This window comes from Hippocampus guttulatus, unplaced genomic scaffold, assembly GCF_054856545.1.
Source record: "Hippocampus guttulatus isolate MCC_2025c unplaced genomic scaffold, RoL_Hgut_1.0 HiC_scaffold_31, whole genome shotgun sequence".
NCBI lineage: Eukaryota > Metazoa > Chordata > Actinopteri > Syngnathiformes > Syngnathidae > Hippocampus > Hippocampus guttulatus.
In genome coordinates, this window is record NW_028233890.1 from 290,001 (window position 1) to 300,000 (window position 10,000).

The following is a 10,000-nucleotide window of genomic DNA, read 5'->3' on the forward strand; positions in this document are numbered from 1 at the left end:
TACCAGGGGTGCCGCTGGGGGTACCAGGGGTAAGGCTGAGGGTACCAGGGGTGCCGCTGGGGGTACCAGGGGTAAGGCTGAGGGTACCAGGGGTGCCGCTGGGGGTACCAGGGGTGCCGCTGAGGGTACCAGGGGTAGGGCTGGAGGTACCAGGGGTGCCGCTGAGGGTACCAGGGGTAAAGAGCGGGCCGGCCCGGCGGGCGAGTGTGGCCGGGAAAGAGGCCTCTCGGTCGGATTGGGAGTTTGAAAAAAATCCCCCATTCATTTCCAATGGCGGAGGTACCAGGGGCAAGGCTGGGGGTACCAGGGGTAAAGAGCGGGCCGGCCCGGCGGGCGAGTGTGGCCGGAAAAGGGGCCTCTTGGTCGGATTGGGAGTTTGAAAAAATTCCCCCATTCATTTTCAATGGCGGGGGTACCAGGGGTAGAGCTGGGGGTACCAGGGGTAAAGAGCGGGCCGGCCCGGCGTGCGAGTTTGGCCGGAAAAGGGGCCTCTTGGTCGTATTGGGAGTTTGAAAAAATTCCCCCATTCATTTTCAATGGCGGAGGTACCAGGGGCAAGGCTGGGGGTACCAGGGGCGAAGCTGGCTGGGGGTACCAGGGGTAAGGCTGAGGGTACCAGGGGTGCAGCTGAGGGTACCAGGGGTAAGGTTGAGGGTACCAGGGGTGTTGCTGGGGGTACCAGGGGTCACCATTCATTTTCAATGGGGGAGGTACCAGGGGCAAGGCTGGGGGTACCAGGGGTGTTGCTGGGGGTACCAGGGGTAAAGAGCGGGCCGGCCCGGCGGGCGAGTGTGGCCGGAAAAGGGGCCTCTTGCTCGGATTGGGAGTTTGAAAAAATTCCCCCATTCATTTTCAATGGCAGATGTACCAGGGGTCGGTGTCCGCCAGACGGCGGTGTGGTAGGCAAAAGGCGGGCCGGCTCGGCGAGCGTGCGTGCCCGGGAAAAAGGCCTCTTGGCCGGCGTGAGAGTTTAATAATAGCGGGCCGGCTCATCGAGCGTGCGTGCCCGGGAAAAGGGCCTCTTGGCCGGCGTGAGAGTTTAATAATAGCGGGCCGGCCCGGCGAGCGTGCGTGCCCGGGAAAAAGGCCTCCTTGCAGGCGTGAGCGTTTAATAATAGCGGGCCGGCCCGGCGAGCGTGCGTGCCCGGGAAAAAGGCCTCCTTGCAGGCGTGAGCGTTTAATAATAGCGGGCCGGCCCGGCGAGCGTGCGTGCCCGGGAAAAAGGCCTCCTTGCAGGCGTGAGAGTTTAATAATAGCGGGCCGGCTCGGCGAGCGTGCGTGCACGGGAAAAAGGCCTCTTGGCCGGCGTGAGAGTTTAATAATAGCGGGCCGGCCCGGCGAGCGTGCGTGCCCGGGAAAAGGGCCTCCTTGCAGGCGTGAGAGTTTAATAATAGCGGGCCGGCTCTGCGAGCGTGCGTGCCCGGGAAAAGGGCCTCTTGGCCGGCCTGAGCGTTTAATAATAGCGGGCCGGCTCATCGAGCGTGCGTGCCCGGGAAAAGGGCCTCTTGGCCGGCCTGAGCGTTTAATAATAGCGGGCCGGCCCCGCGAGCGTGCGTGCCCGGGAAAAAGGCCTCCTTGCAGGCGTGAGAGTTTAATAATAGCGGGCCGGCTCATCGAGCGTGCGTGCCCGGGAAAAGGGCCTCCTTGCAGGCGTGAGAGTTTAATAATAGCGGGCCGGCTCGGCGAGCGTGCGTGCCCGGGAAAAGGGCCTCTTGGCCGGCGTGAGAGTTTAATAATAGCGGGCCGGCCCCGCGAGCGTGCGTGCCCGGGAAAAAGGCCTCCTTGCAGGGGTGAGAGTTTAATAATAGCGGGCCGGCCCGGCGAGCGTGCGTGCCCGGGAAAAAGGCCTCCTTGCAGGCGTGAGCGTTTAATAATAGCGGACCGGCTCTGCGAGCGTGCGTGCCCGGGAAAAGGGCCTCTTGGCCGGCCTGAGCGTTTAATAATAGCGGGCCGGCCCGGCGAGCGTGCGTGCCCGGGAAAAAGGCCTCTTGGCCGGCTTGGGGGATTGAAAAAAAATCCCCCATTCATTTTCAACGGGAGGGGTCGGCGGTACCGCTTGGTGTCCGCCAGACGGCGGTGTGGTAGGCAAATGGCGGGCCTGCACGGCGAGCGTGCGTGCCCGGGAAAAAGGCCTCCTTGCAGGCGTGAGAGTTTAATAATAGCGGGCCGGCCCGGAGAGCGTGCGTGCCCGGGAAAAAGGCCTCTTGGCCGGCGTGAGAGTTTAATAATAGCGGGCCGGCCCGGCGAGCGTGCGTGCCCGGGAAAAAGGCCTCCTTGCAGGCGTGAGCGTTTAATAATAGCGGGCCGGCTCATCGAGCGTGCGTGCCCGGGAAAAGGGCCTCTTGGCCGGCGTGAGAGTTTAATAATAGCGGGCCGGCTCATCGAGCGTGCGTGCCCGGGAAAAAGGCCTCTTGGCCGGCTTGGGGGATTGAAAAAAAAAAATCCCCCATTCATTTTCAACGGGAGGGGTCGGCGGTACCGCTTGGTGTCCGCCAGACGGCGGTGTGGTAGGCAAATGGCGGGCCTGCACGGCGAGCGTGCGTGCCCGGGAAAAAGGCCTCCTGGCCGGCGTGAGAGTTTAATAATAGCGGGCCGGCTCTGCGAGCGTGCGTCCCCGGGAAAAAGGCCTCCTTGCAGGCGTGAGAGTTTAATAATAGCGGGCCGGCTCGGCGAGCGTGCGTGCCCGGGAAAAAGGCCTCCTTGCAGGCGTAAGAGTTTAATAATAGCGGGCCGGCTCATCGAGCGTGCGTGCCCGGGAAAAAGGCCTCTTGGCCGGCGTGAGAGTTTAATAATAGCGGGCCGGCCCGGCGAGCGTGCGTGCCCGGGAAAAAGGCCTCCTTGCAGGCGTGAGTGTTTAATAATAGCGGGCCGGCTCATCGAGCGTGCGTGCCCGGGAAAAGGGCCTCTTGGCCGGCGTGAGAGTTTAATAATAGCGGGCCGGCTCATCGAGCGTGCGTGCCCGGGAAAAAGGCCTCTTGGCCGGCTTGGGGGATTGTAAAAAAAAATCCCCCATTCATTTTCAACGGGAGGGGTCGGCGGTACCGCGTGGTGTCCGCCAGACGGCGGTGTGGTAGGCAAATGGCGGGCCTGCACGGCGAGCGTGCGTGCCCGGGAAAAATGCCTCCTGGCCGGCGTGAGAGTTTAATAATAGCGGGCCGGCTCATCGAGCGTGCGTGCCCGGGAAAAAGGCCTCCTTGCAGGCGTGAGAGTTTAATAATAGCGGGCCGGCTCGGCGAGCGTGCGTGCCCGGGAAAAAGGCCTCCTTGCAGGCGTAAGAGTTTAATAATAGCGGGCCGGCTCATCGAGCGTGCGTGCCCGGGAAAAAGGCCTCTTGGCCGGCTTGGGGGATTGAAAAAAAATCCCCCATTCATTTTCAACGGGAGGGGTCGGCGGTACCGCTTGGTGTCCGCCAGACGGCGGTGTGGTAGGCAAATGGCGGGCCTGCACGGCGAGCGTGCGTGCCCGGGAAAAATGCCTCCTGGCCGGCGTGAGAGTTTAATAATAGCGGGCCGGCTCGGCGAGCGTGCGTGCCCGGGAAAAAGGCCTCTTGGCCGGCGTGAGAGTTTAATAATAGCGGGCCGGCTCGGCGAGCGTGCGTGCCCGGGAAAAGGGCCTCTTGGCCGGCGTGAGAGTTTAATAATAGCGGGCCGGCTCAGCGAGCGTGCGTGCCCGGGAAAAAGGCCTCCTTGCAGGCGTGAGAGTTTAATAATAGCGGGCCGGCTCATCGAGCGTGCGTGCCCGGGAAAAGGGCCTCTTGGCCGGCGTGAGAGTTTAATAATAGCGGGCCTGAGAGTTTAATAATAGCGGGCCGGCTCGGCGAGCGTGCGTGCCCGGGAAAAGGGCCTCTTGGCCGGCGTGAGAGTTTAATAATAGCGGGCCGGCTCATCGAGCGTGCGTGCCCGGGAAAAGGGCCTCTTGGCCGGCGTGAGAGTTTAATAATAGCGGGCCGGCCCGGCGAGCGTGCGTGCCCGGGAAAAAGGCCTCCTTGCAGGCGTGAGAGTTTAATAATAGCGGGCCGGCCCGGCGAGCGTGCGTGCCCGGGAAAAAGGCCTCCTTGCAGGCGTGAGAGTTTAATAATAGCGGGCCGGCTCCGCGAGCGTGCGTGGCCGGGAAAAAGGCCTCTTGGCCGGCGTGAGAGTTTAATAATAGCGGGCCGGCTCGGCGAGCGTGCGTGCCCGGGAAAAGGGCCTCTTGGCCGGCGTGAGAGTTTAATAATAGCGGGCCGGCTCATCGAGCGTGCGTGCCCGGGAAAAGGGCCTCTTGGCCGGCGTGAGAGTTTAATAATAGCGGGCCGGCCCGGCGAGCGTGCGTGCCCGGGAAAAAGGCCTCCTTGCAGGCGTGAGAGTTTAATAATAGCGGGCCGGCTCCGCGAGCGTGCGTGGCCGGGAAAAAGGCCTCTTGGCCGGCGTGAGAGTTTAATAATAGCGGGCCGGCTCATCGAGCGTGCGTGCCCGGGAAAAGGGCCTCTTGGCCGGCGTGAGAGTTTAATAATAGCGGGCCGGCTCATCGAGCGTGCGTGCCCGGGAAAAGGGCCTCTTGGCCGGCGTGAGAGTTTAATAATAGCGGGCCGGCCCGGCGAGCGTGCGTGCCCGGGAAAAAGGCCTCCTTGCAGGCGTGAGAGTTTAATAATAGCGGGCCGGCCCGGCGAGCGTGCGTGCCCGGGAAAAAGGCCTCCTTGCAGGCGTGAGAGTTTAATAATAGCGGGCCGGCCCGGCGAGCGTGCGTGCCCGGGAAAAAGGCCTCCTTGCAGGCGTGAGAGTTTAATAATAGCGGGCCGGCCCGGCGAGCGTGCGTGCCCGGGAAAAAGGCCTCCTTGCAGGCGTGAGAGTTTAATAATAGCGGGCCGGCTCCGCGAGCGTGCGTGCCCGGGAAAAAGGCCTCCTTGCAGGCGTGAGAGTTCAATAATAGCGGGCCGGCCCGGCGAGCGTGCGTGCCCGGGAAAAAGGCCTCCTTGCAGGCGTGAGAGTTTAATAATAGCGGGCCGGCCCGGCGAGCGTGCGTGCCCGGGAAAAAGGCCTCTTGGCCGGCGTGAGAGTTTAATAATAGCGGGCCGGCCCCGCGAGCGTGCGTGCCCGGGAAAAAGGCCTCCTTGCAGGGGTGAGAGTTTAATAATAGCGGGCCGGCCCGGCGAGCGTGCGTGCCCGGGAAAAAGGCCTCTTGGCCGGCGTGGGAGATTGAAAAAATTCCCCCATTCATTTTCAATGGCGGGGGTACCAGGGGTAGAGCTGGGGGTACCAGGGGTAAAGAGCGGGCCGGCCCGGCGTGCGAGTTTGGCCGGAAAAGAGGCCTCTTGGTCGGATTGGGAGATTGAAAAAATTCCCCCATTCATTTTCAATGGCGGGGGTACCAGGGGTAGAGCTGGGGGTACCAGGGGTAAAGAGCGGGCCGGCCCGGCGTGCGAGTTTGGCCGGAAAAGAGGCCTCTTGGTCGGATTGGGAGATTGAAAAAATTCCCCCATTCATTTTCAATGGCGGGGGTACCAGGGGTAGAGCTGGGGGTACCAGGGGTAAAGAGCGGGCCGGCCCGGCGTGCGAGTGTGGCCGGGAAAGAGCCCTCCTGGCCGGCCTGGGAGATTGAAAAAAATTCCCCCATTCATTTTCAATGGCGGGGGTACCAGGGGTAAAGAGCGGGCCGGCCCAGCGTGCGAGTTTGGCCGGGAAAGGGGCCTCCTGGCCGGCCTGGGGGATTAAAAAAATTCCCCCATTCATTTTCAATGGCGGGGGTACCAGGGGTAGCAGTACCGATTTTGGTCGTTAGGGGCGCTGTAGTAGGTAAACCAGATATGCGGAGTTAGGGGGTCAAGAAGGCGAAAGGCTTAGAAAGTGACCGTTCACCAAAATACTTTCCGAAACGTATATAGGGGGGCATGTGTCGGACGAGTCACCATGCTTTCTCGATGCTGGAGGTACCAGGGGCACAAAGTTGGCCGGGAAAGATGCCTCTTAGGCGGATTGAAAGCATGAGAAAATGCCCCCCATTCATTTTCAATGGCGGAGAGCGGGCCGGCCCCGCAGCCGAGTGTGGCCGGCGGAGAGGCGTCTCGGTCGGATGAATGAAGCGTGGAGCCGGCCTCTGACGGCGGAGCTCCGCACTTTCGAATATTTTCTATCTCCCCCTCCGGGCGGTCGACGGCAGTTGGGAAGGCCGCCCGAGAGGCGCCCGGGGCGGATACCTCGGGCGAAAAGCCGGCCTCTGACGGCGGAGCTCCGCACTTTCGAATATTTTCTATCTCCCCCTCCGGGCGGTCGACGGCAGTTGGGAAGGCCGCCCGAGAGGCGCCCGGGGCGGATACCTCGGGCGAAAAGCCGGCCTCTGACGGCGGAGCTCCGCACTTTCGAATATTTTCTATTTCCCCCTCCGGGCGGTCGACGGCAGTTGGGAAGGCCGCCCGAGAGGCGCCCGGGGCGGATACCTCGGGCGAAAAGCCGGCCTCTGACGGCGGAGCTCCGCACTTTCGAATATTTTCTATCTCCCCCTCCGGGCGGCCGACGGCAGTTGGGAAGGCCGCCCGAGAGGCGCCCGGGGCGGATACCTCGGGCGAAAAGCCGGCCTCTGACGGCGGAGCTCCGCACTTTCGAATATTTTCTATTTCCCCCTCCGGGCGGCCGACGGCAGTTGGGAAGGCCGCCCGAGAGGCGCCCGGGGCGGATACCTCGGGCGAAAAGCCGGCCTCTGACGGCGGAGCTCCGCACTTTCGAATATTTTCTATTTCCCCCTCCGGGCGGCCGACGGCAGTTGGGAAGGCCGCCCGAGAGGCGCCCGGGGCGGATACCTCGGGCGAAAAGCCGGCCTCTGACGGCGGAGCTCCGCACTTTCGAATATTTTCTATTTCCCCCTCCGGGCGGCCGACGGCAGTTGGGAAGGCCGCCCGAGAGGCGCCCGGGGCGGATACCTCGGGCGAAAAGCCGGCCTCTGACGGCGGAGCTCCGCACTTTCGAATATTTTCTATTTCCCCCTCCGGGCGGCCGACGGCAGTTGGGAAGGCCGCCCGAGAGGCGCCCGGGGCGGATACCTCGGGCGAAAACCCGGCCTCTGACGGCGGAGCTCCGCACTTTCGAATATTTTCTATTTCCCCCTCCGGGCGGCCGACGGCAGTTGGGAAGGCCGCCCGAGAGGCGCCCCGGGGCGGATACCTCGGGCGAAAAGCCGGCCTCTGACGGCGGAGCTCCGCACTTTCGAATATTTTCTATTTCCCCCTCCGGGCGGCCGACGGCAGTTGGGAAGGTCGCCCGAGAGGCGCCCCGGGGCGGATACCCCGGGCGAAAAGCCGGCCTCTGACGGCGGAGCTCCGCACTTTCGAATATTTTCTATTTCCCCCTCCGGGCGGCTGACGGCAGGTGGGAAGGCCGCCCATTCATTTTCAATGGCGGAGGTACCAGGGGTGCCGCTGAGGGTACCAGGGGTGCCGCTGAGGGTACCAGGGGTGCAGCTGAGGGTACCAGGGGTGCCGCTGAGGGTACCAGGGGTGCCGCTGAGGGTACCAGGGGTACGGCTGAGGGTACCAGGGGTGCCGCTGAGGGTACCAGGGGTGCCGCTGAGGGTACCAGGGGTGCCGCTGAGGGTACCAGGGGTTCGGCTGAGGGTACCAGGGGTACGGCTGAGGGTACCAGGGGTGCCGCTGAGGGTACCAGGGGTGCCGCTGAGGGTACCAGGGGTGCGGCTGAGGGTACCAGGGGTAAGGCTGAGGGTACCAGGGGTGCCGCTGAGGGTACCAGGGGTGCGGCTGAGGGTACCAGGGGTAAGGCTGAGGGTACCAGGGGTAAGGCTGAGGGTACCAGGGGTAAGGCTGAGGGTACCAGGGGTACGGCTGGAGGTACCAGGGGTAAGGCTGGAGGTACCAGGGGTAAGGCTGGAGGTACCAGGGGTAAGGCTGGAGGTACCAGGGGTTAGGCTGGAGGTACCAGGGGTAAGGCTGGGGGTACCAGGGGTAAGGCTGAGGGTACCAGGGGCGAAGCTGGCTGGGGGTACCAGGGGTTGGGCTGAGGGTACCAGGGGTTGGGCTGAGGGTACCAGGGGTAAGGCTGAGGGTACCAGGGGCGAAGCTGGCTGGGGGTACCAGGGGTGTTGCTGAGGGTACCAGGGGTGCCGCTGAGGGTACCAGGGGTTAGGCTGGGGGTACCAGGGGTTGAGCTGAGGGTACCAGGGGTAAGGCTGAGGGTACCAGGGGTGTTGCTGGGGGTACCAGGGGTCGCCATTCATTTTCAATGGGGGAGGTACCAGGGGTAGGGCTGGGGGTACCAGGGGTAAAGAGCGGACCGGCTCGCCGGCCGAGCGTGGCCGAAAAAGAGGCCTCCTGGCCGGATTGAGAAATTAAAAAAATTCCCCCATTCATTTTCAATGGCGGGGGTACCAGGGGTATGCAGTACCGATTTTGGTCGTTAGGGGCGCTGTAGTAGGTAAACCAGATATGGGGAGTTAGGGGGTCAAGAAGGCTAAAAGGCTTAGAAAGTGAGCGTTCACCAAAATACTTTCCGAAACGTATATAGGTGAGCATGTTTTGAATGGGTGACCTCCAGGGCGACACAGGGGAGGCCCCTAAGAGTATAATCAGACCATCGTGAGGGTGTTTCCAGCCACCCAAAAGCACTGGAACGGCCTCTGACGGCGGAGCTCCGCACTATCGAATATTTTCTATTTCCCCCTCCGGGCGGTCGACGGCAGTTGGGAAGGCCGCCCGAGAGGCGCCCGGGGCGGATACCCCGTGCGAAAACCCGGCCTCTGACGGCGGAGCTCCGCACTTTCGAACATTTTCTGTTTCCCCCTCCGGGCGGTCGACGGCAGTTGGGAAGGCCGCCCGAGAGGCGCCCGGGGCGGATACCCCGTGCGAAAACCCGGCCTCTGACGGCGGAGCTCCGCACTTTCGAACATTTTCTGTTTCCCCCTCCGGGCGGTCGACGGCAGTTGGGAAGGCCGCCCGAGAGGCGCCCGGGGCGGATACCCCGTGCGAAAACCCGGCCTCTGACGGCGGAGCTCCGCACTTTCGAACATTTTCTGTTTCCCCCTCCGGGCGGTCGACGGCAGTTGGGAAGGCCGCCCGAGAGGCGCCCGGGGCGGATACCCCGTGCGAAAACCCGGCCTCTGACGGCGGAGCTCCGCACTTTCGAACATTTTCTGTTTCCCCCTCCGGGCGGTCGACGGCAGTTGGGAAGGCCGCCCGAGAGGCGCCCGGGGCGGATACCCCGTGCGAAAACCCGGCCTCTGACGGCGGAGCTCCGCACTTTCGAATATTTTCTGTTTCCCCCTCCGGGCGGTCGACGGCAGTTGGGAAGGCCGCCCGAGAGGCGCCCGGGGCGGATACCCCGTGCGAAAACCCGGCCTCTGACGGCGGAGCTCCGCACTTTCGAATATTTTCTGTTTCCCCCTCCGGGCGGTCGACGGCAGTTGGGAAGGCCGCCCGAGAGGCGCCCGGGGCGGATACCCCGGGCGAAAACCCGGCCTCTGACGGCGGAGCTCCGCACTTTCGAATATGTCCCCCTCCACATCGCACCCATACACAAACTGACCGATATGCAACTTAAGACCCGCCTTCGGAGGGCCCCCACCGGCCCCGGCCCCCGCGCCGGCGCTTGGAGGTTCAGGCTCCTTCGGCTTGCGGGTCGACCCCCCCCTATGTCTCACTGCGAGACGGCGAGACCATTCGAGTCTTTTTCCCTCCTTACAGGTCGCACCAACACAACCACTGACCGATATGCAACCAAGACCCGCCTTCGGAGGGCCCCCACCGGCCCCGGCCTCGCGCCGGCGCTTGGAGGTTCAGGCTCCTTCGGCTTGCGGGTCGACCATTCCCGGGGCCGCGTCGAAAGCCTCGGCGCGGACCTCATAGCGAGACCATAGCCGGCTCCCCGCGCTACGCGCGATGTTGTTCCCAGCTGTCCTACCACTGGACCCCCGTCGCTCGCTGCTGCGTTGCTCCGGTCCACCCCCAATGGGCGGCGGCGGAGGCTGTCCGGAAAAAGTCGTTTCTCTTATCCTCCTGAGAGTCCGGCGGGCGGCGCGGCCC